We start from the raw sequence: 6007 nt of genomic DNA, 5'->3' as shown, positions 1-6007 counted from the left end.
CGGCCATCTGAACTTGCATATAGCCCATAAAACCGTCCACATTCGTGTGTAAGACGCTCGATGCCGCACTGTCGATTAACACGTCGATATGAGGCAACGCGAATTCATCTTTGGGGCACGCCTTGTTGGAATACGGTGAGTTACGATTGATTGATCAATTCCTGGCATGTCTTCGTATGTTCAAGCAAACACTATTTCGTATTTTTTAATTATTCTCTCAAATTCTTTCCTCTCTTCAATAGTTAATTCTTGAGCAATTTGTATAAGTTTAGGATTTTCATCCGTGCCAAGATTGAAAGTTGACATTTCTGTTGTATTGATTTCAAATGTAGGCATGTTATATGAATGAGAATGTATGGAATGATCATGATCAACATCAAGCAAGTAAGCAAAATCAGAATTCATTTCATTGATAGTATTGGCGAGTACATCATCAGATTCAAATAAAGCAGTAATATAATTGTCATCAACAGGGTTCTCGGGTTTCTCAAAAACTTTGGAGGTACTGGGCTCATCCATCGTTCCCACAGTGGCTTCCATAGTGATGACCTGCTCCTCGGCATTCAAATCTAACATCATGATCTCCTCGACGAAGCAGCTTGCCTTTCCTTTGCCCCAGTCGGTAACATCATTGAAGATCTCGAAACCTGGCAGAATCTTTCCTTCGGTGCTAGTCCATGACTTAAGAGCCCCCGAATAAACCTTCCTGTGACCCTCATTCACAAAATACTTCTTTAGGCCCACTTTTCCTTCACCACCTGTGTTGGACGGACCTCCCAGTTCATACCCCAAGCCCCTTCGGGTTTTCTGACTCTTGAAGTCCGGAAATTCTGGCAACCCTTGATGGTGTGCTCCCAAGCCCATACCGGGGATGAAACCCCCTTTCACCATCTTCACCACATCGGTGGTCATGCTAGACTCGTAGATCCTAGAAACTTGGAATCCGGAGAAAAGCTGAGGCTCAATTCCCAATGCCGCCACCGAACTCAATTTCTCAGCTCTGATTGTTACTATCTCCTCCCCGAAGGGGAATTTGATCATTTGGTGGAGCGTGGAGGGCACACCTCCCAACTTGTGGAACCATGGACATCCCAACAACACGGCAAACGTCACCGGTATATCCAGCACCGTGAATTCAGTTTCTTCCTCATGCGGCCCCACTTTCAGCTTAGCCTTAAAAACTCCTTCAATGTGCCTACGGCTATCATCATAGGCCCTGATCACGGTTTCCAAGGCAGTCAAATCTCCTCTTTCTACTCCCAACTTGGACAAAAGTTTCAGTGGGCAAACATTAATGGTCGATCCATCATCGACCATCACACAGCTAGTCTTCTTCCCGTTAATTTCAGCTCGGATGTACAAAGGCTTGTTGTGAGCCTTCCCCTCTTCTGGGAGATCTTCGTCAGTGAACGTGATTTCGGTCTTCTTCCGGGCAATAATTGCCCCTACTAACGCTGCCGGCCCAGTATCGGTAGAAATAACCAAATTCTGCAGCTCTTTCATCAGATTTTCACGGTGGTACTTGGAATGGCATAGGACTTCCCACACCGTAGACTTAGCTTGTGTTTTCTTCAACTGCTCGAGGACTTGGTCATCTGGCTTGGGAGCCGATCCTTCCCCTATCTCAGTCTCAACCACAGGTGCCTTTCCCTCGGCCACTCGACCTGATCTTTTCATGATGGCGATTTCTGGCTCATCATCAGATTCATCCCAAATATTGATAGGAATCCTCCGATCAGTATCCTCCTCATCCGAGGAACTTTCCCAAATGTCCACAATCATCAGATCCATTACGTGAGGAACGTTTGAATTCAAATAAAAGGGATCCGCTGATCCATACAAAGCCCATCCTATCAAATCATCATAATCCCTGAGGGATACTCTGCTCATCCTCCTTGCTGCCAATGGAATTGCGCCTCTCTGTATGCACATGAGCTGTACCTTATCACTCATCGTTTCACGACACTGCTCATAGCGGTGCCTCCACCTCCTAGCGTAATCCATAAATGGTTCCTCGGGGAATTGCCTGATCCTATCTAGATCTTCCAGGGATCCCGTCCATGGAACATACATCTCATATCTCGCCACAAAAGCATCCCTAAGCGGTATCCAATGACCCATTTCCTCCTCTGATAGGCCTTGGTGCCACAACAAGGCTTCTCCCATGAGGGTTTCCGGGAAATGTTCATGTAATTCACATTGAGGGAACCCGGCGTCATACATATGGTTGCGGAATAACCTTGCATGCTCAATAGGATCCCGATATCCACCATACCTAGGCATTGCTAACACCGCTTCAGGTGTCTCATAGGAGGGCGAGTCCGGTGTTTGTTCCGCAAGCATCCATACTGTATACTCTTTGATAAACCTCTTCGTCATCGCGGCCCAATCGCGCTTAATATGCATTGGGAGAGACATATACCACATCAGCGGCTCCCCCATTAGTGAATTTCAAAACAGGCTAGTGATCTCTTCTTCCTTAAAACCCAAAGGCCCCATGGCCGACAAGTAGAAGTGAAGATGTTCCATCGGATCCTTGTTGCCATTATACTTACTGACCCTCGGTAACAGACGCTTGATAGGTCCAATCTGCATCGCAAAGCGCTCTGCGGTCCTGTCCTTAGCTCTCTGGTACTTTTCTAGGAATAAATCTGACAACCGTTCCCAATCATGCTTGCAGGAGTCGGGCAACGAGTGGAACCATCCCAAAGGCTCGCCTATTAACGAATGGTGGAACCATTGAGCAATCTCGTCCACCCCGAAGGATTCAACAAACATATTGTGCATATATTCACGCAAGTGCACATCGGGATTCTCTCCACCACTAAACAGACTTAATTCTGGCATAATAGTTCGAGACGACCCTTCCCCGGTCTCTTCGGCACTATCCTCATCATACGGTGCTCCACCGTCCAACCCTTCATCCATCGGTTCGCCCTCCGGTTCTTTGCCAAGGAAGGACACATATAGACCATTTCCTACATTGCTCTTTTCATCGGAGTCCAACAACTCCTCTTCATTTTCCCCGAAGGATTCTACAACCATGCTTTCATTCAGCCCAACTCTGATCACACTCACCCTATGATTAGGCAGTGGATTGCGCCTAGTGGAAGGGTTCGCTGATGAAGGATCAGCTATCTTCTTCTCCTCAATCAAATCTTGGATCTCATGCTTTAACCTCTCGCAATTCTCAATAGTGTGCCCATAATTACTGTGGAACTCGCAGTATCCCCTTGCCTGTATTTGCTGAGTAGGCGGAGCTTTGTTATAAGGAGTAAGAGCTTTCAACAACCCTTTTTTCTGCAATCGTTCGAAAACTTTTGCGTAGGTCTGATCAAATTTGGCGAACCGCCTCTTTTCGATAGCATTAAGATCAAGCACTTTCACTGCTGCAGATTATGCACTCGCACTTGGCCCTCCAGCACTATATCCAGACTTCGTCCACTTGGTATAAGATTTCTTCGGTTCTCCGTCCCCCTCAACTGTCAAGGCGCAGCTATACATCTGATTGAAATCGGTAAAAGGCATGTACCGCAGCTCGTTCTTAATATACGGCAATGTGTTACCAACTACCATTCGGATCTGATCCTGCTCAAGCGGCTTCTGCTTCATAACCGCGGCCTTGGCCCTCCATCTCCTCACAAAATCGGAAAAAGATTCCCCGGCCTGCTGCTTAGTGCTCTCTAGCTCCTTCAGAGTAACCTCAAGCATAGTGTTGAAACTATACTGAGCGATAAATGACTTTGCCAACTCCTTCCAATCTCTTTTCGTAACCATCGGCAACGCATGGAACCATATGAGGGCAGCCCCCTCTAGATAAGTATTAAACAGCCCCAGGACTTGATCCTCAGTCAGGATCGTGTGCTTCATTACTGCGACATACTGATTCATGTGGGCGGTAGGATCCCCAGTTCCGTCAAACTTTTTCATGTCAGGAAGTCGAAACTTCAAAGGCAAAGCAGTTGCTGACAAACAATTCTTCAAATTATAAAAGTCCTGACTTCCGGAGCTTCCCCCACGCAGATCCTGCACCTCCTGAGTGATGTGCTGCTTCCACTCCTCTTCCTTAGCCTTCTCTTTCTCGAGCTGTTTCCGGATATAGTCCTGATAGTCATCCTCGTTCCCAAAGCGGGGACCAGTGTCTACCTCATTCTCAGCGCGTTTACTTCCACTCTTGTTATCCTTCAACGCCAACTCAGCTAGTTGGGCCAAAATTGCGGCCAACTGATCATTGATATTGTTCACAGAATTTTCTAATTCATCCACCTTTTCGTCGGTCGCAAACATACTGGCAGAAGACTGAGTATACTCGGACGAAGATGATTCAGAAGCCACAACTGCCGATTCAGAACTGTCTATCTGTAGTTGATCAAACTGCCTGACTAGCCGGTTACTCTCGCGAAACCACAACCGCTTAATGATGAAGTCTGCACGAACGGTCATCCATTAGTATGTATGCATGATTTTATATGCATGATTCGTGGTGTGTGCGTTTATTTATTTACGGATATATAAGATAAGAAGAACAAATGTCAGTCTAATTACACGTATCACAACATCTCTCTTCCACCCTTATTCCTCCACACACTCGATGGTCCAAGTCTCTTTCCTAGGATTTTGGTTCGGGGCTCACATGGCGATCCAGGGGACGCGTGATGCCGTCGATTATTGCGGAAAAGTAAATCATCCATCAGACAATACAGTTCGTTTTGACGTATCAACGTTCAGTGACTAAGATATCGACCAAGTTGGATTGTCCTTTTGGAATAACTCGTCTTTTGTCATTTTGCGAGACGCAGTAATTCGGGTTTTGACTCCCTTTGAGCGCATCTCGGATTTTAGATGTGGTACGAGTTATTCTTTTGGTTCAATCGTTCGTTATTGACAATGACTCGTTCCCTTTTATTTGCGTGGGTTCGTGTCTCGATTACGATGGGATCTTTTGGATCTATCGAGAGACGTAACCATGCGTTCGTTTAGCGATGAAATCACTCTTTTTTTTTATTTTGGGGAACGGACTCATTGCGTAACGTGTTTGTTTTTAGCGTCAAGAATCTGCTTGCTCGTTTTGGCTACGTGAAAAGACGGTGAGTCTTATTTGAGCGCGCAGTAATCTTTCGGCTATTAACAACTCTTTATTTCTCCCAATTTACGGGATATATCCTCCTAGTGTGGTTATAGAAAATCAACGTTTCGTTGAATCGCATCCTTATTCGAAGTAGGGATATTACCGTTCTTTTTCATTTAGGCACGAGTTAAGCAAACATGCACGTCAGGCCATATTTCTTGTAGCTTTGGTAACGGTCGAAATGATCGAGCCATTAGTGAAACCCACAGTCTCGTCCATATGGCGCAATTATGCGGTTTAGCTTAATTCGGCTTTGTGATTTTAAACGGCGTATGTACCAGTTCGAGGCACGTATTTAACGGCATTGGTTCACTTTCTTTAACTACTCTCGGGACTGACATATATCGTAGATACGGAATGATTTTGGTCGTTTGTTTATTTTAGCTTTTATTTTCTTAGTCACCTTCGCGGATACATCCATTTCTCTTTAGAACAACGCAAGGCATAACGTAAGAGTTTGTTTTTTATTCGGAAGGGATGGGCCACGTTTATGAAACTCTTTACGTTACAACGGGGTTGTTTGAAACAGAAGTGTTCTTTGTTTTCGTTTTGTCATAATTTCGTTTTATCCAAACGTATCTAAAGAATGTGAATAACGGCTATCGTTAATATAGTCTTTTGAATCGAGCTATAACTATCCTTAATATCAAACCGACTTGAACTAATACGTGCTTACATCACAACGCATTTCCTGAACATGTGCCTTCTTCGGGACTCGGAAAGGGACCAGGCGGGTCGCACAAGTTCATTCATACGAGATGGCTAAGTCGTCTTTAGTTCGACTCGTTTCGATGTTTTGGGGTAGTTTGTATATCGGTTTAAGAGTATATATTAACGTATCGTTTCATTTTCTTTACATATTTTAGGATTAGACACGTA

The sequence above is a fragment of the Euphorbia lathyris genome, chromosome 3 (genome assembly GCF_963576675.1).
Source record: "Euphorbia lathyris chromosome 3, ddEupLath1.1, whole genome shotgun sequence".
Taxonomy (NCBI): Eukaryota; Viridiplantae; Streptophyta; class Magnoliopsida; order Malpighiales; family Euphorbiaceae; genus Euphorbia; species Euphorbia lathyris.
The sequence above is the reverse complement of the archived record's forward strand: the minus strand, read 5'-3'. Positions refer to the sequence as shown.